The sequence below is a fragment of the Saccopteryx bilineata genome, chromosome 8 (genome assembly GCF_036850765.1).
Source record: "Saccopteryx bilineata isolate mSacBil1 chromosome 8, mSacBil1_pri_phased_curated, whole genome shotgun sequence".
Classification (NCBI taxonomy): Eukaryota; Metazoa; Chordata; class Mammalia; order Chiroptera; family Emballonuridae; genus Saccopteryx; species Saccopteryx bilineata.
This window is the reverse complement of record NC_089497.1, coordinates 31,786,438-31,810,566: the sequence shown is the minus strand read 5'-3', so window position 1 is coordinate 31,810,566 and position 24,129 is coordinate 31,786,438.

The following is a 24,129-nucleotide window of genomic DNA, read 5'->3' as shown; positions in this document are numbered from 1 at the left end:
CTGCTTACGACCGCTGGGAGAACAAGAAACCAAGGCAGCAGAATAAGCACACAATGAATAAGTAACAAAATGTATAGCTCCCACTCCTATACAACAAGATAACTTATTGACACACATGGTTAAGATGCTTTTCAATCCACAAAGTGAATGATCACCCCACTGCAATTTTGCTGAAACCAGACAAGGCAATTCCAAAAAGGAAGCATTCCTCTAGAAGATGAAAATTAATAATTGAAGTGATCGAGGACAAATCAGTGAGAACCAAGATGACTTACTCATGATTACTCATGATTTCTCATGATTTTTGCTCTGTAAAACCTTTTGCCTGTACACCACTTGAGAGTTAGCAATAGCTTTCTTGTTCTCCTGGGTGGTGCCATTTTCAATAAAATAGTCAATCCTTCTTCACTGCAAAACCCTGTATATGATCTCATTGACTTACTGAGCACATTAACAAGCACTAACTCTCATTTCGATTACAAAATGTATCATGAATGAAAATGTGTAATATCTAAGCCATTTTTAAAAAATGTCTATATTACCAAAAGCAATTTATAAATTCAATGTAATACCGATTAAAATATCAATGACTTACTTCAAAGATATAAAACACATATTCCAAAAATTTATATGGAACCAAAAGAGAACACGAATAGCCTCAACAATCTTGAAAGGGAAGAATAAAGTGCAAGGTATCGCACTTCTGGATATCAAGTTATACTACAAGGCCATTGTACTCAAAACAGCCTGGTACTGGCATAAGAACAGGCATATAGATCAACGGAACAGAACTGAGAACACAGAAATAAACCCACACTTTTATGGACAACTGATATTTGACAAAGGAGGTAAGAGCATACATTGGAGAAAACACAGCCTCTTCAACAAATGGTGTTGGAAAATTGGATAGCTACCTGCAAAAAAATGAAACTAGACTACCAACTTAAACCATGCACAAAAATAAACTCAAAATAGATAAAAGACATAAAGGTAAGCCATAAAACCATAGCATCTTAAGAGAAAACATAGGCAGTAAGCTCACCGACATATTTTGCCGATTTATCTCCACGGGCAAGTGAAATAAAAGACAGGATAAACAAATGGGACTATATCAAACTAAAAAGCTTCTGCACAGCTAAAGACAATAAGAACAGAATAAAAAGACAAACTACACAATGCGAGAATATATTTGACAATATGTCTGATAAGGGGTTAATAACCAAAATTTATAAAGAACTTATAATACTCAATACCAGGAAGACAAACAATCCAATCAAAAAATGGGCAAAAGAAATAAATAGACACTTCTCCAAAGCGGACATACAGATGGCCAATAGGCAGATGAAAAAATGCTCAGCATCACTAATCATTAGAGAAATGCAAATTAAAACCACAATGAGATATCACCTCCCACCAGTCAGAATGGCACTCATCAACAAAACAACACAGAATAAGTGCTGGTGAGGACGTAGAGAAAGGGGAACCCTCCTGCACTGCTGGTGGGAATGCAGACTGGTGCAGCCACTGTGGAAAACAGTATGGAGATTCCTCAAAAAATTAAAAATCGAACTGCCTTTTGACCCAGCTATCCCACTTTTAAGAATATATTCCAAGAACACCATAGCACTGTTTGAAAAGAAGAAATGCACCCCCATGTTTATGGCAGCATGTTCACTATAGCGAAGATCTGGAAACAGCCCAAGTGTCTGTCAGTGGACGAGTGAATTAAAAAACTTTGGTACATATATACTATGGAATACTACTCAGCCATAAGAAATGATGACATCGGATATTTACAACAACATGGATGGACCTTGATAACATTATACTGAGCGAAATAAGTAAATCAGAAAAAACTAAGAACTATATGATTCCATACATAGGTGGGACATAAAAATGAGACTCAGAGACATAGACAAGAGTGTGGGGTTATGGGTGGAGGGGAGGAGAGGGAAGGGTTTGGGGGAGGGGAGGGGCACAAAGAAAACCAGTTAGAAGGTGAAGGAAGACAATTGGACTTTGGGTGATGGGAATGCAGCATAATCAAATGTCAAAATAACCTAGAGATGTTTTCTCTGAATATATGTACCCTGATTTATCAATGTCACCCCATTAAAATTAATTAAAAAAAATAATATGAAAAAAATTAGAGGGGGTTATTTTAAATTATTTGTATTTATTTATTCATTTCTGTGAATAGAAACAGAGAGAGAAATAGAGACAGAGAGAGAACAAGAGGGGGGAGGAGCAGGAAGCATCAACTTCCATATGTTCCTTGACCAGGCAAGCCCAGGGTTCTGAACAGGTGACCTCAGCATTACAGGTTGATACGCCACCACAGGTCAGACTCTAAGCCATTTTTAAACTTAGTTTGTTATATCCCACTTTCCAGGGATGACTCTTGGTGCTCTGCTTTTTCTTCCATGATGAGCTATGAATAAGTATTCATGTATTTCATTTATATTTATTTATTTATTTATTTATTTATTTATTTTTATTTTTTACAGAGACAGAGAGAGAGTCAGGAAGGAAGAGAGATGAGAAGTACCAATTCTTTGTTGCGGCACCTTAGTTGTTCGTTGATTGCTTTCTCATATGTGCCTTGACCAGGGGTTAAAACAAAGTGAATGACTCCTTGCTCAAGCTAGAGACCTGGTGCTCAAGCCAGCAACCTTTGCTTCAAGCCAGCTACCTTTGTGCTCAAGTCAGCTACCATGGGGTCATGTCTATGACACCATGCTCAAGCCAGTGACCCTGTGCTCAAACTGGATGAGCCTGCGCTGAAGCTGACGACCTCGGGATTTCAAACCTGGGTCTTCCGCATCTCAGTCTCATGTTCTATCCACTGTGCCTCTGCCTTCTCAGGCTTCCTTATTTTTTTTTAATTGAAAAAAAAAATAGGACAAAAGAGAAAGGAAATAATTCAATTAGAGTATCAAAGAAAATGAAAAATAAGTCTGCTTTTTTTTTTTTAGATAATACGTTGGAATTAATGCCACTCAATTTAGTTGACACTGAACATCTAGACTAAACTGATTATCTCATAATTCTTTAGAGTTCAACAAATACATTGAAACATTGGTCTTATCTGTTGAATGAATTCAATACCAGAAATTTTTATAGAGCACCCTAAAGTGACAATGATTATTAATTTCTCCCTTTCTCCCTCCCTTCCTCTCTCTTTCTTAACTTATGCTTTTAAGAGGTCATTTTTCATGGACCAGTAAATTAGTCAGTGTTCTCCAGAAAAATAGGATTAATAGGATACATATAAAGTGATTTATTATAAAGAATTGGCTCAGATGATTATGGAGGCTGAGAAGTACCACGATCTGCAGTCTAGAGGCCCATTAACTAGGAACACCAATGATATTAGTTCCAGTTTGAGTCTGAAAGTCTGAGAATCAGAAGACCAATGTCCCAACTCTAGACCTTCAGGTATAAAGAACAAAAATCTCTCCTGCTCAGTCTTTTTTTGTTCTATTCAAGCCTTCACTGAATTGACTGAAGTTCTCACACTTAGGGAATAGCATTCTGCTTTACCCAGTCTATCAATTCAAATGTCAATCTCATCAAGAAACTCTCTCACAGAGATATGCAGAATATTTATATAACTGGGCACCACATGGCCCAGTCAAGTGATATATGACTTTCATCATCATCATGGTTACATTTAGAGTCTCTGGCAACCTAGCAAGAAAAGACATGCTATATTTTTTGCAGGGGTAGAGGGTGGGGAGAGTCCCCAAACCAAATAACAATAGGGACAAAAACTGTTCAACTGGGGCTTTCCTTTAATAAAGAACTGCTTTGATGTCTAAGTGTAAAAGTGTTTGTCAGTTAATGCTAAAATGTGAGATTTCAACTGACTAAAAGACCAGCAGGTCTTGTAAGAGAGAATAGAGCAGCTTGAGTTGAGGCATTTCAAGAAGATTACATGGAAAAAGGGGCTTAAATGAGTAAATATTAAATTATCAGAGAAATGTACAAATCCTGCCTTATCATTGCATGGGGTCAGGATTAGGTTGCCGATTAACAAATGGCCCATAAAGATTCCTCAGCACACAACATAATGTTCCAGGGAGTGTTTTCTATTTCTTATTCTTAGATATGGTTTCTGAGAAAAAAAAATCAGTTTTTATATAGTATCACATCTTTTTCATTACTTGCTTGAAACCCCTTCACAGAACTGTACTCTGGAAACAGAAAGTATTCTTATTCTGCATCCCACAGAAATGTACCCATTTCATTTTTGCTCAACTTGTTACTGAATATGACAAACTAAGGTTTGACTAGTTAATATTCCAGGGTTATATTTTTAAGAAAAAACACATTGAGACTAGAGAAATAAATAGCTATTTTTTTTCCTTCCCTTTATTTCTGATGGCTTGTTATGACCAAATGAATAATTTTCATTAAGAGTTGGACCTGTCTGAGAACACAGAACGGGTTGAGTATCTCATAAAACCTGGAGTGATCTATTTTAATATATCTCAAGGTATTAATATTTTTTAAATTATCTTTATTTATTGATTTTAGTGAGAAAGGAAGGGAGAGAGAGAGAGAGAGACAGGAACAACGATTTGTTTCTGTATGTGAGTCTATCAAGGATTGAACCAGCAACATCTGCACTTTGGGATTATGTTCTAACCAACCTAAACTAACCAGCCAGTGCCTAAAAAGGTCTTTATCTGAAAAATTTACATCTTAGTTTCTCAATACCAAATGAGAGTCATTACTCTTTTTCAGAGTAAACATATGTCAAGCATCAAAAAAGTCACAAATGTCAGTCATACATAAAAGTAATAAATGTAAGTCTCTGTAGGTATTATCTCCCATTATATCAAACTTTTTAATAAATATCAGCAAATTTCCATCATTTCTATAATTTAAAGCATTTAATACTTTTGCCAATTTTATATAAAATAATCACAGATAACAAACATATTAATTAGAAGTCATTTCTCATTCTTTTCTGTTTTGTTTCATTAAACCTAAAACCTATAGAAAGAAAAATTAAGCTGTACATCAGCATAATTGAATAGAATAAACAAAACTGTTTTCAACTTTGAGCTTAATTTCTTGAATTTTTAGTATTTTCTTATTATCTTTTGCTTCTGAATAAGCAGCAATGATATTTCTACTTCTATGTGTTAAGTATACAAAAGAAAAAATCTTGAGAAAATATAAACCAATTAAATAATGAGGGAGGAATTTAACTGGATGTGGTGCAAAATATCTCAGGCAAAATAACTGAACAATATTAGCTTTGGTGTACATTACTAAGAAAAACTTGCTAGAAATAAAATGGGAAAAATATAAGGATTGAAACCTAAAATTGAACTTTTTATTTAACACTCAGAACGCTGATATAATAAACAAATTGAAAGGAAAAAAATTTAAGAACTCAACAAACTTGTGTTTGATAGAAGCAAACCCAAAGCATATTAGTCATCAAATAATCATACTATCTTAAGAAGGCGAACAATAGGAATGTCTACAAACTCTGAAAACCATAATACTCTTTTATTCTCTCCGGGAATATATTTTTAAAAACTTTATGGTTTTTAGTTTCATTATGTCATCTCTTAAAGCCTACATAAATATTGAGTAGATTTAATAAACTGCAACTAAAAGTAACTGAAATATGTGGTACTCATCAGTTATCTATATCTCTTTCTCACTGGTCCAATGGATCTGTAGGCAGTGTTTGGAATCTATATTCTTCTTTGGTCATTTTCATCATCGCTGTTTTGGGTACCTGTGAATTGCAGTTCAGAGAGTGCACTTAGGGAAAATACAGACTGCATTCAAATCTTAATTGATGAATTTTTTTAATTGTCTTGTCTCAGGGAAATTACATAACCTTTATTCACCTCAGTTAACTAACCTACAAAACTAGAATAATGTCAAGTTCTGAGCATATTGTTCAAAATTAATGTTGCTGTTATGCTCCTTTAATAGCACTTTTTTATACCTTATAATAGTCATAAGGAAGAAAAATAGCTATAATGTAAAAAGTCATTTTCTTTTATATTCCTATATTTTTTCTTTAAATTAGTTTATATTCATGGAACCTTACCTTATGCATTTTTATTTATTATTTAATTATTTCAAAAACATTTATTGGTTTACTACTATGTGCCAAACATTGTCTAATACTGGGAATACAAAGTGAAAAGGTACAATCACCGCTCTCTAAAAGTTTACATATATTAAGGGAAAGTAGAAGAATAGAATACAGTAATATATCTGTGATAAAATAGATATATAATCCAGAGATCTTAGGAAAGTACAAGGCAAGAAGCTAATTGTCTAGTTTGTCTTTAAAATTTTTAAAGCAATGTTTAAACCTGACCTTGGAAAAAAAAGTAGTGCTTCTCAAATAGAAAAACAGGAGATATACGAGAAGGAAATTTTAGCCATAATGAAAAAAACAAAACAAAACAAAAAAACACAAAGGCAAAGAGATGTGAAATTTCAGCTTATCAATTCTAACAACTATTATCTCCAATCAATTATAAATATATTGCTACGTAGCAGTATTCTTGGTTCCTTAATACAATTTCTGTGTATGATTTATAAAGCAATTCTTTTATATAGGTATCAATGTTGACTTTATGTCCACAGAGAATAGTTATCTGGAAGTAGAAAAACTCCCAACAAATTTAATTGTCTCATTTTTATTTTTAATTTCAAAAAATTTTATACATAATATAAGTCATATGTTTTTAAAATCAAATAGTACAAGAGGATGCACATCAAAAATTTTCCTTCTCGCCTGACCAGGCGGTGGCGCAGTGGATAGGGCGTCGGACTGGGATGCAGAAGACCCAGGTTCGGAGTCCCCAAGGTCGCCAACTTGAGCGTGGGCTCATCTGGTTTGAGCAAAGCTCACCAGCTTGGACCCGAGGTCGCTGATTCGTACTCAGTCTCCTGAAGGCCCGCGGTCAAGGCACACACGAGAAAGCAATCAATGAACTAGGTCTTGCAATGAAAAACTAATGATTCATGCTTCTCATCTCTCTCCATTCCTGTCTGTCTATCCCTCTCTCTCTGTAAAAAAAAAAAAAATTTTTTTTTCTTCTCACAGACACCCATCTGTCAACCTAAATCACTGCTGTTTGTCCTTGTTTATGCTCAGTTACTTTGTGAATGCACTAGCAAATACTCATATATTCTTTTCCACTCTCCAATAAATCCTAGATATCTTTCCATGACAGCAAAAACAGTTATGGTTCTAATTACTATACTTTATTTTATTTAAATAGTTTTCTAATGATAGACATGTAAGTTGTTTACAATCTGCTGCTATTTTTTTTCTGCTGCTATTTTAAATAGTGCTAAAATGAGTATCTTCTTTTAACATACATCATTTCACTAATGCATAAAATGTCTCTATAGGATAAATCTAAAGAAATAAGATTTTGGGGTCAAAAATAGGTATATTTATAATTATGTTCAGTACTGAAAATCTGTTTTTCATAGTGATTATATTTCCTATGGTGCCCATATTAAAACCAGCAATAGAAAATGTCTCTGTTTTCCCACATAAGGGAAAAATTTTTTAGTTATTTTTCATGTTTTTCTGAGGTTATTTTCTAATTAATATAGATAGATAGATATAGGTACATAGATGCTTTATTCCTAAGAATTCTGATTATATATATATATATATATAAATATCAGATTAGATAGATTAGATAAATCAATTTGTGTATAAATATATTTAAATGATGTTTGAGTATAGTTTTTGTTACATTTTTTGTATTACACTGTATGTAGAAATGAGCATAGCTTTATTACTATGAGTCATTTTAACTCATTTTTTATGGACCACTTGTTCCCAAATATAGATAGATAGATAAGTAGATAGATAGATAGATAGCTATAGATATAATATAGATATATAGACATATGGAAAAGTTGTAGTCAGTGCTCCTTATTTATTTTTCTTTTAACATTTATTGATTTTAGCAAGAGAAGAAGGGAGAGATAGAGGAACATCGATCTGTTTCTGTATGTTTGATCCCTGACCAGGGATCAAACCAGCAATCTGTGTTTTAGGATGATGCTCTAATCCAGTGGTCCCCAACCTTTTTTGGGCCACAGACCGGTTTAATGTCAGAAAATATTTTCACGGACCGGCCTTTAGGGTGGGACATATAAATGTATCACGTGACTGAGACAAGCGTCAAGAGTGAGTCTTAGATGGATGTAACAGAAGGAATCTGGTCACTTTTTAAAAATAAAACATAGTTCAGACTTAAATATAAATAAAACAGAAATAATGTAAGTTATTTATTCTTTCTCTGCAGACCAGTACCAAATGGCCCACGGACTGGTACCGGTTTGCAGCTCGAGGGTTGGGGACCACTGCTCTAATCAACTAAGCTATCCAGCCAGGGCAGTGTTCTTTATATATTAAAATCATATATATACTGAATCTACAAGGCATGATCCAGTAAATCAAAATAGAAATAAAAATTATTTTAACTAATATTTCAAAGGTTGGCTTTACTTTTACCTATATTTACTATTTTGCAGTCAATAGAGATTTTCCTTCATACTAATACTTATAATTCCCACATGTGAATTTTTAATGGTAAATAAATAGAGCAATAGAAGATGGTAGATATACTTAAATTCAAACTTGAAATTAGTGCTATTAATTTTTTATTGCCTCAAATAAAAAAATTAATGAGTATCAGCTTTAGTCTAATAAATTTCATATGTATAGATTTCAATTTTATCTTGAGGTGACATTTTAATGAGACATGTAAGTGAATCAGAAAAAAATATTAATCATTAACACCTGAAATAAAAACTCTTTGCACAGCCCTTTGGAAGGTGAACTCAATAAAGGGTTGATATGCTGATCATTTCTTGCATAATACTTTGTGAAAGCATCTTTGGATGATTTGAAAGGAGAACATACCATATCAGGCAAAAGAGCTTCTGACATATTTCAGAATACTTCGGTCTACTAGGCACTGTGACCAAATGGACAAAATGCATGTGGCACAAGTAATAACAAAATGAAATTTGATCTCATGAAGTTATATAGTTCTTTTAGATCCCTTCTATACATTATTAAGCAATATGATTGAGTACTAGTCCTTTCACTTCAAGTTTCATTGAAATCAATGGTGTGGCCATCTCATTCATACATTCATATATCTTTATGCATTTAAATTCAAAAGTAAATACTCCACATAACCAATTTTACTGCCTAATAAAAATGTTTTAATACTGCATTGAAAACTCAAATGTGTTTAACAATTTATTTTTGAAATACTCTAAATCAATAATATACAGAAACCAGCAAGTTTTAAAATGGTGTGATTTGTAATAGTCACTGCATGCTACCATTTAAAAAGAACAAAATATATAGCATAGAAAGTACATTAAGTAAATCATAAGCTTTTTACATAGTACTAATGATTCAGTCTGAGCATATTGTGAGAGTTCAGTTATTAAAACATTTTTTCCTAGATGCCAAGAAGTAGACACCACCCTGCTGGATCTATATTCTTGGTCAAAGTAGTTTCCAAACACAGCGAGAAATTAAAAGCTTTTCTGATTGGATTATTACAACACATAATGGTCAAATGAACTTCAAAACACACCTATTTTGTGAATTCTTAGCTTTCTTGGATACAAAACTAAGAAAAGTAAAATTCTTTAGACTATTAGATCATTGAGAAATCAGTTCTTTCAAATACACACATAATACCACAATTCCTATTATATCGATGTTTTCCTTGGGTCTTTTCCATAAACTAGGTTAACAGAAATAATAACATTTCTACTATAGTCATGTGATGCTTAACCACTTTCTGGTAAACGATGGACCACACACACAACAGTGGTCCCTTAAGATAATAATGCACCTCCATTTCCCATAAAAATGTGGTTCAAGTGGATTATTTTTTTCTCTTACAGGAGCAATATTTCTGGGTCTTGGCAGTAAGTTTCCTCTCACTCACAGCACCTCAATTTTAAATGCAGAGTTTATACTCCAATGATTTAGCCACTGACCTGTTACAGCACAGAGGAGCCTGTCCTGTCCCCTCAGAGCTACATATTCAGAGAATGCTACAGCGCTCTCAGATCTAGCATGATGGTCTGAAGTATACATTGTTGTATATTCTTTGTTGCGGACCTAAGATCCTATACAAGTCATATGTCCATAGGAGTTACCTGACCAGGCATTACGTTCTACTGCTACTTTAATAAAAGCTTTCTATGGTAATGTACAGCTAATCTATCTCTTTACTTTGTGATGATGTAAAGCATAGCTAAATTTTATTCCTTCTATCAGTTTAATGCTAGAAAAATAATCCTTTTTGCCACATAGGGTCAATGGGACCAAAAACACATTTTCAAAGTCAAAATACTGAGTCCTCAGTTCTACACCCTATGTTTAACACCTTCTTTTTTATTTTTATAAATAAGATGGAGTTTCTTAATCTGACCACTGTTTCACCATGCAACAGCCAAAACCACATTGTCATGACAATTCTCCACATGCCTTTATTGCTCCTTCTTGATTTCTTATTCCTACTCATCCTGAGGCCACTTTTTACTCTTTCCTGACATTAACTATTAGAGTGATTTATGCCTCACCCAGGCAGTTTCTCCTTGATACTTCCAATCAATCCAGTTCACATGTCTGTTCATGAAGCAGCATTAATGGCTTTGATGTTCTATTTCCTATAGTAGCAGGAGTGGGGCTTATAAGACAATATTTATAAAGTCTCCAGTAGTGTATAGTAATGGCCTAGGCTTTCACATTCATTCACCACAAACTCACCCGAAAAGACTTCCAGTCCTGCCAGCTCCATTCATCCTATACAGTTATACCACTTTTTATCTTTTATACCATATATTTACTGTAACTTTTCTATGTTTAAATGTGTTTACGTACAGAAACACTTGACCATTGCATTACAATTGCCTGCAGTACTCAGTACAGTAACATGCTGTACAGGTTTGTAGCCCAGAAGCTATGTCATATAGCTTAGGTGTGTAGTAGGCTATACTAGCTGAGATGTGTAAGTACATTCTGAGATGTTTGCACAAAATGAAATTGCAAACAATGTATGTCTAAGAATGTGTCTCTGTCTTTAAGAAGGAATGACTGCATTTTATTGTTTTGTAAAGAGGCATTCAGAAATTTTTACTTATATACTTTCATTTGTAACACAAAAGGGAGAAACAGAAGGGGACCAAAAAATGTATCATTACCCTATATTTACAAACAGGTTAGAGAGCTCTAGTAACTTGATTATTACTAAGGTGACCGACTTTTTTACAATGAAAGGGAGGACAAAAATAAATTGAAGAAAACAATATCGTAAATAAACACTTTATTCATTGCAACAATAATACACTATAATATGATAAATGCATAATAAAAACATTTGTAATATTTTATATTGTAATTATGCTCACATGCTTATTAATTTTTAATAATAATTTTAAGAAAAAGGTACTCATTTAGTTACAAATATGTCATAACACACAATGGATCGACTGCATAGATCAAATATGGACATTTATAGATTAGTCTTTCAATATCAAAAAGGAGGACATGTAGGAGGACACTTTTCAAGGGAGGATGGAACTTACAAAAGAAGGACTGTCCTCCCTAAAGGAAGATTATTGGTCACTTTATTTTTACTTTATAAATAGTTATATTATTATCCTTGTAAATCTTACATGGTTATATATTTTGCCATGTTTTGGCAGTGACTCACTATTGAAAACTTAAACTGATATCACTGTTTAACTCTATTGTATTTCTGAAGTAAAGGAATTTTAAGTCAGATAAAGCAGTCTAATGAGTCACAGCTACTTTGATTTACCTGCAAAATTGGGGGACCATATTTTACATTGCAAAAGTAGTAAGAGTGTCCTCTGGTGTGAGTTCTGGATAGCCCTCATTTAGATTAAGATTTCTGCTCATCTTTATAGAGTACTGATTCTCTTTTATCATAAATAGCCTCATCTTTCATCAACTCTTACCAACTCAATTCCTAGACCACAGAAAGTACTAATAAAAAATATGTTTGCCACCCTGGCTGATTGGCTCAGTGGTAGAGCGTTGGCCTGGAGTGCAGGAGTCCCGGGTTCGATTCCCGGCTAGGGAAAACAGGAGAGGCGCCCATCTCCTTCTCCACCCCTCTCCTTCCTCTCTGTCTCTTTCTTCCCCTCCTGTAGCCAAGGCTCCATTGGAGCAAAGATGGCCCGGGCACTGAGGATGGCTCTGTGGCCTCTGCCTCAGGCGCTAGAATGGCTCTGATTGTGGCAGAGCAATGGCCCGGATGGGCAGAGCATTGCCCCCTGGTGGGCATGCCGGGTGGATCCCAGTTGGACGCATGCGGGAGTCTGTCTGACTGCCTCCCCTTTTCCAACCTCAGAAAAATACAATATATATATATATATATATATATATATATATATATATATATATATATATTTGCCTGACTAGGCAGTGGCACAGTGGATAGAGTGTCGGACTGGGATGCGGAGGACCCAGGTTCGAGATCCTGAGGTCACCAGCTTGAGTGCGGGCTCATCTGGTTTGAGCAAAGCTCACCAGCTTGAGTCTAAGGTCTATGGCTTGAGCAAGAGGTTACTCGGTCTGCTGAAGGCCCACGGTCAAGGCACATATGAGAAAGCAATCAATGAACAACTAAGGAACCACAACGAAGAATTAATGTTTCTCATCTCTCTCCCTTCCTGTCTGTCTGTCCTTATCTGTCCCTCTCTCTGTTTCTCCCACAAGAAAAAAAAATATATGATATATATATATATATATATGATATATATATATACACACACACACACACACACTGTGATTACTATGTTCTAGGTTAGTGGTTCTCAGAGTGTGGACCAAGGCGTGCTGATTCACCCCAGAAGATTTCCAGGTGCACCCTGTTGGGGACAAAAATCCAACAGGGTTTTTGGAGTTTAGATTTTGGGGAGACAGAGGTGTGGGGAATTTTCTGTAAGCTGACAGTCTGCCCAACCTACCACCTCACTTGCCTGATTAAGTTGCAAAAGACTGTTAAGCTTGGTGCTGGATTGTTTACTCTACCTACCATGTTCCCCAGAAAGACTGGAGGCAAGTTTCTTCTATCCTTTGTTTGGTGTAAAGTTAAGATGATATGTATGGTGGGGGGTTTCTGAACTTGGTAAAATGCTTGGGTTGCCTTGGAAACATGATCAAAGATCTCTTTGATTTGCTAATGGCCCATTTTGCCCTACTAAAGCAAGATGCAGGTTTATAGGCACGCTTTGTTCTTGCTGGCAGCAATTACAGGGCCCTCTCAACCCTGTATTTTCTTAATTCTGCATATTTTCTTAATTCCGCACTGTTCCCACTCAGGACCTGGAATTAATTACTAGCTTGTGCTGGTTCGCGGCATGTGCCCAGATATAAAAATACATATAGTTACTCTATTATACCATTTCATTATAAAAATACCACTCTTTTTGTTAACACGTCATTATTATATTTATTATTAACACATTATTATATTATTTTTAGATAAATACACTGAAATAAAAAGGATAGATTTCTCAAAAAGAAGCGTGATATTGAAGAATCCAATTCTGGAAGTGAGCAAAAGTTAAGTGTAAATAAAATAGGACTTGAAGACTGACAGGCTGAATTTAATTTATAGCATTTTCCATCACTTAACACTGAACAGTACAATTGGATTAGAAATCCATTCATGGAAGCTTCAAGTGATTTTAGTTTAACATTAACAGAAGAAGAACTGGCAGCTATATCCAATGATCGTGGATTGATGCTTAAACATAAAGAATTGTCTCTTGAAGCCTTTTGGATTTCTATAAAAGAAGACTATGTGACAATATATAAAAAAGATTTGAACATTTTACTACAATTTTTAACATCCTATTTATGTAAATTAGGATTTTCTACCCTCAACATGATTAAGAGTAAAAATAGAGGAATTCTTCAATGTATTGATGAGGAAATGAAAGTTTGCTTTTCAAATATATGCTCAAACATTGAAGAAATTGCTAGGACACATCAGGCTCATGTTTCTCATAAGCACAAGAATGAAAAAACACATTCACACCAGGACCTGCCGAATTTTCAAAATCTTATTAAGAATGTATCTATATATATAGAAAGATAACTTTTTGTCTTTTTTTTTATTTTTAACTCCTCTAATTTACTAATTCTAAAAAGCATAAATCAAAAAAGTAACATAAAAATGTTTTTTAACATCAGAATAAATTTAATTTTATTGTATTTATTTTGTTTAATTACCATAAAAGCAGGCTTAAACTTTATATATTTTTCTTTAATATTTGACTTAATTATTATAACATATTTCTCAGAAATTTGTATATAGTGCACCTACAATCATTTGTAGGACTTTAAATGTGCCCTGACTTCAAAAAGTTTGAGAACTACTGTTCTAGGTACTCTACTGTGCTGTTTAGTTGTACTATGACAATTATTCTTACAATGATTCTATAAAGACTATTTTCAATCTTCCCCACCCCTTTTACAGATAAGGAAATTGAGATGGAGAGAGACCTTGCCCAGATTACTCCACTTAGAAGATGAAATACAGAGACTAAAACCCAAAGTCTGTTAACCTGTTTAAATTTTTATCTAATGGATTCTAAACATTAGTATTAGTGATAAACATCTTCAAAGGTAAAATAATCATTTTGATTTTTTAGATTCTGCAATTAACTTGGGGCTTTTCCAAAAAATATAAATAATAGACTGGGTCAATTAAGATGCATGAATGATAACTCCATGTGAAATGTTTCAAAAATATAATTTTAAACTTTAATAAGATTGCTAAAATACAATCTCCTTAAAAAAAGTTAAAGACAACTGCTAGAAGACACTTGAAAATCAAACTATTTTAGATGTGTTACAGACACAGAGGCCTTTTGCAAGGATGTCATTCAAATCCAAAAGTAAAACTATCATATAAATTAAAAAACATAATTTTTTTTTCTTGAAAGTTTGCTTCAGACTATATTTACTGCCAAAATTTAAACTTGAGATATTAGAGTGGTAATAAAAATGTCATGTAGGATTTGCTTATGTACTTTAAATAATATTAAAAGTGAGTTGTAAACTGGATGCATAAAAGAAAAATGTGTATGGTTATTGATCTTTCTTAAATGAGAAGTTTTTGCTGTTGCTGTGGCAGGAGGCTTGCCACAGGAATGTAGACATCTCGTTAATGTCCAAACTTAAAGATGAAGTGCTCTATTTTTAGACAATTAGAGTTTTCTCATCTTAGAATTCTATAAGATAATGTTGCAAAGGTCATTACAAATAATAGTAAATCTCTGACCTTGAAATGTGGGTCAAATTTATGAGGAAAGAGAGAAATAGGTTTAAGTATGTATCTGAGGAATTGACTCTATATAGTGAAATGTTATGGAGCCCACAATGCCTAAAAAATCTATCCTTTCCTTGAGTGTCATTAGCATTCAAAAAAAAGCAAATTATTTCATTTTTTTTATTCTTCTTATACCTATATGGACATAATCCAATATCTCTTGGTCAATCTCATATAGGAGATATCAGATATGAAACAGAGCTCTTCAAAATAATTCTTTCCTGATAGAGGTGAAGAAATGTTTTTTACATAATTAATTATTCCTAGATTTCATTTATCAATTTATTATATATAAGTCATCATGATCTTTACCCATATAAAATGATCATTTTAAGAATAAGCATCAGAATAATGTTTTCACAAAGACAATCTATACATCTAATTTTAAATGCAGAAGTATAATGTGTGTCCCCAGCAAGTAGAGTGAGTCCTAAACAATTTTCATGTGAATTACACAGAGGGCCCGGATGTTGGCAGCAGTCTCAGATCTAACCATCTTCCTTAATAAAGAGAAACAAAATGTTTGCACAGGGACTATTCCTTTTTTCTTTTATATTTTTCTTAAGTGAAAAGTGGGGAGGCAGAGAGACAGACTCCCACATGCGCCCCTACTCAGATCCTCCTGGCAAGCCCACTAGGGGTAGAGCCATGTTAGTGCCTGAGGCAAGGCCATGATGCCATCCTCGGCACTAGGGCCAACTTGCTCCAGTGAAGCCTTGGCTGCAGGAGAGGAAGAGAGAGATATAGAGAAAGGAGAAGGAGAAGAGCAGAGAAGCAGAAGGGTGCTTCTCCTGTGCCCTCTAGCAAGGAATCGAACCTGGAACTTCCATATGGCTGGCCAACACTCTATCACTGAACTAACCAGCCAGAGCTGGGATTATTTATTTTTGAGACACCATTATGTTTAAATAAACCTTTCATTTTTTAAGTCAGGAAATGTACTATCAGATACTGCATGTAGGTATTCTTCTACTATTTCTTGGCTATTACATAACTTTATTTAGTTAAAATTTCAAGAACTATTAACAAGTACATACTACAATTCCTGATCTTAATGTCTGCCTTCAAATAAATTATGCTGTTACACACTAAAGTCTGAAGCTGATCATTTGGCTTTTTCATTGTGAGGTATTTCTTCACAGTAACTCTTAATATAATATACTTCTGGTTGAATTACATGTTCCTATTTTGATCACTGAATTTTATTAAAAACATTGTCATAAAAATATATTTAAAGATATTTATCTTCATGGTACTACTACACATTCTCCCTAGTAATTATCAGCAAAGGACACTGACAACTCCTATATTCAAGATCCTCTGAATCATGTGAGGTTCTGAAAATTCACCCTCTGGTCCCACATTTAGGATCAAGACAGGACCTAATTTTCCTTCCTTCACACTCTTTAGTTCCCATCTTCCATTCCTTGTGGTCTCAGAAAAGATTTCTCTTTCCTCCCTGAAGAACAGCACACATGCACTAATTTGATACCATGGTCACACATATTGTTGCAATTTTTTACTTCTCAGAGTCAGTGTTTTCTCAGAGTTCCATAGCATGCAAATCTGATCTAGGAATGCCCACTTCTAGACCATACTCTACTTGTATGTCTATGCATGACTTAGAGAAAGTCCCCTCATCTCTGAGCCACATTTTTCTATTTTAAAACAAAGGGATTATTATGGGACAGATTATGAAGCTACATGGGCATTAAGTTGTCAGTTGGTTATAGATTACTTACCATTGCTCAATATATTTGAAATCATTACTTAACTCAGCCTTTTGTATTTATTTATAGAATCATGATTATAATTAAAGGAGATAGAGAGATAAACAGCATGTGCCATAAAAATAGACTCCCTACTCAGTCAGATATGAAAGTAACTTTTAGTCTTTTATTAAGCAGATAACCTGGGGAATGTTTTGATGAAGAAAGTGAAATGAAAACCAACCATGCATTTGCTAATGATAAATGTATGCCTAACAATGGAAAAGAATATTTTCTCTAACATTGTGTTACAAATCTTCTGGTGTAAAATTCAAAAACCCTCTCTAGCTGATGCCATGCATAGTAGTTGACTTACTGAATCAAAATAACTCAAGACATGCTAAAGAAATGGTTTTTAAATCCTGTGTCCAGATTTGTTACAACGAAAACACTTGCAATGTTAATTTATAAAGATACTTGTGATTATTTTTTAAAGCCTAAAGAAATAGCATCACGGTGAGTGACTATTGACAATTTATTCTTTAACAAGTACCTACCATGCCCTGCCAAGGATTGTGATTGAGAGCCCAACTCAGAAACTGCTATCCTAAAGAACATTATTTAATAGTTCGTATTGTCTGTATCTTTAAAGAATCAGTCATATGTGTCATAGTCTATAAATTATCAGACTTAAGAGACAAATAGAAATTTTGGGAAGTTTCATGAATGTAAAGCGAGGTGAAAAATCTCAAAGAGTATTTCAGAAAATTATGGCTCTTAGCTTGTATAATTTAAATTTTGTTAGAAAATAGAACTTAAAATTTCTCACCAAAAAAAGGTAAATAAATAAATACTGTAATAAATATTTTAATGAACTCTGTGGCTTTTTGGAGGAATCCTTTCGCCATATATATGTATACCTAAACATCACATTAAATATCATATTCTTATTTATAAATTATACCTCAATATAGCTGGAAAAAAATGATAGCTCTATCATGCAATGTTATTAAATCACTAAGGTCTTAATGTATACTTGCCAGAATAGTTAAAATTATGTAAGTTTTCCTTATTTTGTTTTGTATTTTCAAAATAACTCATTGGAAAATCATATATATATATATATATATATTTTTTTTTCTGAAGCTGGAAACGGGGAGAGACAGTCAGACAGACTCCCGCATGCGCCCGACCGGGATCCACCCGGCACGCCCAACAGGGGGGGAAGCTCTGCCCACCAGGGGGCGATGCTCTGCCCATCTGGGGCATCGCTCTGCCGTGACCAGAGAGCCACTCTAGTGCCTGGGGCAGAGGCCAAGGAGTCATCCCCAGCGCCCGGGCCATCTTTGATCCAATGGAGCCTTGGCTGCGGGAGGGGAAGAGAGAGACAGAGAGGAAGGAGGGGGGGGGGGTTGGAGAAGCAAATGGGCGCTTCTCCTATGTGCCCTGGCCGGGAATCGAACCCGGGTCCCCCGCACGCCAGGCTGACGCTCTACCGCTGAGCCAACCGGCCAGGGCCGGAAAATCATATTATTGATTATATTTATAGTTCTATATGAACTAAGTCTATTTTAAAGAGTTTTATTTATGTGTTTTAGAGAGAGAGAGAGAGAGAAAGAACAGGAGAGTAAGTGAGATAGAGTGAAAGAAATATCAACTTGTCTTTTTCACATATTTATGCATTCATTGGTTCCTTCTTGTATGTGCACTGACTGAAGTTTGAACCCACAACCCTGGTATATTGGGATGACACTCTAGCCAATTGAACTACCCAGCCAGAGCAAATTAGGCGTATTTTTGTCATCTTTTTTGATAATTAATTGATAAATTTAATTCTATATATTTAAGTATACATGATGATTGACTATATATATACCTTATAGAATAATTACTAAAATCAAGATATTAACACATAGTTACTTCACGTAGTTAACATAGGTAAATTTTGTGTGTGATAAGACATATTCTCAAAGATGACGTAGAGCAGAAATATTCTCTTGTAATATATAAAGGTGTGAGGATTTAAAATACAGATGAGGGCTATCATTAATAATGCAGTATCGTGTACTTGACAGAGACAGAGAGAGAGTCAGAGAGAGGAACAGATAGGACAGACAGACAAGAAGGAAAAGAGATGAGAAACATCAATCTTTTGTTGCAGTTCCTTAGTTATTCAGTGATTCCTTTTTCATATGTGCCTGAACTGGGGGGCTACAGCAGAGCAAGTGACCTCTTGCTCAAACCAGGGACCTTGGGCTCAAGCCAGCTACCATGGGGTCACGTCTATGATCTTATGCTCAAGTCAGCAACCCTTAGCTCAAGCTGGATGAGCCTGCACTCAAGCCCGCTACCTCGGGGTTTCAAACCTGGGTTCTCCGTGTCCCAGTCCAGCACTATATCCACTGCACCACCATCTGGTCAGGAAAACTAAGACTATTTTAAGCATTAAACTATTTAAGAGAATCTGAAGTTCTTTTATTTGTATTCTTCATAAGTCAAATTTTTAAATATTCTTGAATAAACTGTTCTTTCTTATTTATTATACATAGCTCATGGCACAATGTCAGATTTTTATTCTTGATAATAATCATCTTCATAACATAAAAATTATATAAATAAGAATTATACCTGCAAATTCAAAAATATAAATATCATTAAAATATATAATCTAAGAATCTGAGACTGGGTTGAAAAGTGAAAAATACAATCAATCTAAAACAATACTATCAAAAATGATTTTTTAACAATTTCATCACAAAATAAGTGTTTCACAGAGATAATAACAACATATATCACAGTGTTGTTTGTGTACATTAGATCTAGGAATTAAAGCTCAAAATAGAAATATATCCTGCATAGAAGTTTTTCTAAATAATTATCTCCAAAATATGTAGTTTAATTGATATCAATGGCAACAGCAAAGTAAATATTAAAATTTTCTTTCACAGAAAAGACCCAGAATTGATTTTAAAAAAAGGTCCAGTACAAATTCAAGAACTAGATAAAAATCTGCTTGAAGCTAAACTTGAGTCACTCCACAGTAATGCTATATTCTTCTCCTGATATAAAGATAAATCATATAGGAATCTTCTACTCAATCATATTTTGCTACCTTATTATAAGAGGAAACTGCTTGTCTCTAAACAGTGTCATCTACTGCTCATGGATCAGATTTATCTGGGCACAAGTGTCCATTGGCATGGGGCAACCTATCTATGTGTGCATCTCTCTGCTAGATAAGCCAGCCTGTCCATGAGAAGTCTTAGTGCCCTGGTTTGAATTAAAGTTAAAATGTGTGTGTGTGTGTGTGTGTGTGTGTGTGTGTATACACTTGTTATATAATGCTAAATGATTCTGACTTCAGGAATGTGGCAGTTATTTATATCCATTTTTGTTCTGTGTGTGAGTGTGTATGTATACACTTGTTATATAATGGTAAATGATTCTGACTTCAGGAATGTGGCAGTTATTTATATCCATTTTTGTTCTTACTCCCTGGATCTATATTTGAATTCAAAGAAAAAGGAAAGTTATTGGTAAATGAAACAGTTGCTTTCTGTGAGGTATAGACAATGCTACTACATGATCCTAATTCTGGCACATACACAAAGAAGTAGAATCTTGTTTGCTAATGAGAAAGACCAGAATGTGACTTGGCCATTTTGAGAGATGAGATAACCAAGAGAAAGTTTGACCATGTCCAGTACAAGAGTTCAACCAAGCCACCTGGTAAAACAGCACCAATTACCAGCAGCTCTGTCATGCTTAAAGGACCAGTGGTGACCACAAATCAGAGAACAGATACCTGCAGCAGAGAAACTCCAAAAGGAGTTCAAAAGGCCCAGGAAAACTATTTAAAACAAGTAAATGCAAATCAGTCCTTTCTGAGAACTTCTAGAAATATTTAATATGAATGATAAAAAGAGAAAATGAAGTTATTAATACACTATATTAATTTGTCCTTTTTATCTACAATCCAGTAAATCTGATCATACAGATATTGGGCCTTACTTATCTTGTAACTGTTTATGGACAAGTGTCTTACCCAGATTAACCTGTTCTCTACTTGACTCTTCGTTTCAACTCTAGAAAATTAGGTCAATTTTAAATTATCTGAGGCAGCCCTAAAGCCATCAACCAGTAAGTGAGAGAACTAACATTAGAGTCAAGGATTTTGTTCCTTCAACATTGTTGCTTACTGAAAGGCTAAATTAACAGCTGCAATTGTCTTTTTGGAAATATCCTTAAAAACTACATCAGGAATAGAAAAAAAATAATATACTGAAAAATAAACTGCATAAGGATATCCACTTATCTAATCCCATTTAATGTTGTGTAAAAACATTATTTGGAATAATATATATTCTAAACTATGTTATTTGGCATATTTATAATATATACTTTATATGTTCAATATTGTTTGTCAGTGTGATAACACAGGAAAACTAAATTAAAGACAAAACAATTAGAAAGAAGGAAATGAATTAGTTATTATTATTTTTTTAGGTTTTTGTGTGTGTGTGTGTGTGTGTGTGTATTTTTCTGAAGCTGGAAACGGGGAGAGACAGTCAGACAGACTCCCACATGTGCCCGACCAGGATCCACCTGGCACGCCCACCAGGGGCGACGCTCTGCCCACCAGGGGGCGATGCTCTGCCCCTCCGGGGCGTCGCTCTGTCGCGACCAGAGCCACTCCAGCACCTGGGGCAGAGGCCAAGGCGCCATCCCCAGCGCCTGGGCCATCTTTGCTCCAATGGAGCCTTGGCTGCGGGAGGGGAAGAGAGAGACAGAGAGGAAGGAGGGGATGGGGGGTGGAGAAGCAAATGGGTGCTTCTCCTATGTGCCCTGGCCGGGAATCGAACCTGGGTCCCCCGCATGCCAGGCTGACGCTCTACCGCTGAGCCTGAGCCAACCGGCCAGGGCCTAGTTATTATTTTTAAATGACAGAAATATCTACATAGAGAAGCAAAAGATTTTGAAAGTTATTTTAAGGGGTTAAAGGGTTCAATAATGATAATTCTTAGCAAGAATAAGTAACCTGTCTCATGAACAATATAATCTTTGCTTTTTATCCTTCCTAGGAATGTAGGGAGTGGTTTTAGAGGTGGATTACTAAACACTCAATTCACCAGTACTTTGGAGACTAAGTTAATAAACAGCTCTCACATCAAGCAAGTGTCCTGGAGGACATTCCTGCGTACCAGATTGCGACCACCTGTACCCTACTACATGACTAACTGCATGCTTAGTAATAAATCACTAACCTCCGCAAAAATACATAAACTGGCCAATCAACTGAGACCATTAAGGCAGTTTTTGTTTAGACTTAAGTCCTCTTCTTTCTCAAGTAGCTGGCAATCTTGATTAAAGACACTCGTATACCTACTTGGTCTCTGCCTCTCATGAATTGGCAGGCAACATGAACCCTGGCTTGTTCTGGTAACAATTTTAGATAAAATAAGTTTAAGCAAGTGCTAACTAAAGATCAATATATAAAATTTAATTGCATTTCAATGTACCAGTCAAGATTTAAAAAAAAATCTTAAGAAAAACATTCAAAATAGTATCAAAATATTATAAAATATCCACAAAAGTATAAATAAAAACTTGCAAGATCTATACCTAGAAAATCATGAAATGTTTTTGAAAGGTGATTAAAAAAAAAAGAGCTAAATCAACAGAGACATATCTCACAGACTTGAGTAGAAAGACTTTATAACATTAAAATAACAATCCTCTATAAATGAATAAATTTTCTCCAAGTAAATGCATGGATTCATTGAAACTTTAATCAGAATCTTAACAGAGTTTTAGTAGTATATGAACAATTTTTTTTTTTAAGTGTATCTGGAAAAGCAAAGCACCATTCTTGCAGAAGAAAATAGAGGATTTACTTTCCTTACCATACATACAGATAATTATAAAACAATAGTAAATAAGGCACATGGTATTAGTGTGTGGCAGACTAATTGATGAACAAAACAGAACAGACTAATTAATGGAATCACATATGCACAGACTTTTGGTATGTAGACGAATAAAAAGGTTTCTATGGAAGTCATCTCACAGTATGACTTGATTATAAAGTCCTAACCGGGCAGGCCATGGCAAGAAGTCATGCCCCAGGCATATAACTTTTTACTAAAAGATTTATTTTTGTCTAAGCAGTTTTGTCAATTGTTTATGTACTGCTAAGTAACATACATATACCTTAACTACCCTCAAGAGAGTACATAATCTTGTTAACTACCCTGTAATCCAATCCTTGCCTTACTTTCTCCCACTTCCATGCATTTTTCTTTAAATTCTCTCCTTAATTTCAAATGCATAAAAGAAACTGCAAAACTGTTATTCTCGAGAGCACTAGAGATCTTGCTCCCAGCATATATTGTAAGCTTGCCTGAAATAAACTCTTATAAAAATTCTGTATAGGTTTGCATGTTTCTTAAATCAACAGTTATCAGGCCAAGATAAAATGGCAAGTCAGAGAAAAAAAAGAGTCAGAAAAAAATAAAATTGGATTCTTACCTCCCACTACACAATAAAAAAGAATTAAAGATGAGAGAAAGATATCAATTCCTGATAGACTAAGAATTTAAATATGAAAAACTAACTTTTGAGACCTTAAAAATACAACCAAATGTTTTTCTTATAAGGATTTTCTAATCAAGAGATAAGAATCTCTAAAATAAAAAGTAATATTTATCTTGTAGTTTATATGAAAATTTAAAAAGTTCTCTTCATCAATGGATCCCTTAAAGGAGGTCAAAACTTAAAACACATCCTTGAAATATTTGCAATACATATTACTTACAATATTTTTCAAGATACAAAGGAGCTGTAAAACAGTAAGAAATAAAACAAATAACCCAACAGATAAGAAAGGCATTTCATAAAAGAGAAAATAAAAGGACAGTAAATATATAAAATGATGTTCAAAATAATCAGGAAATGTAAAGCAATATTAAAATGACATATCACTTAATATTTTAATTTGCAAAAAT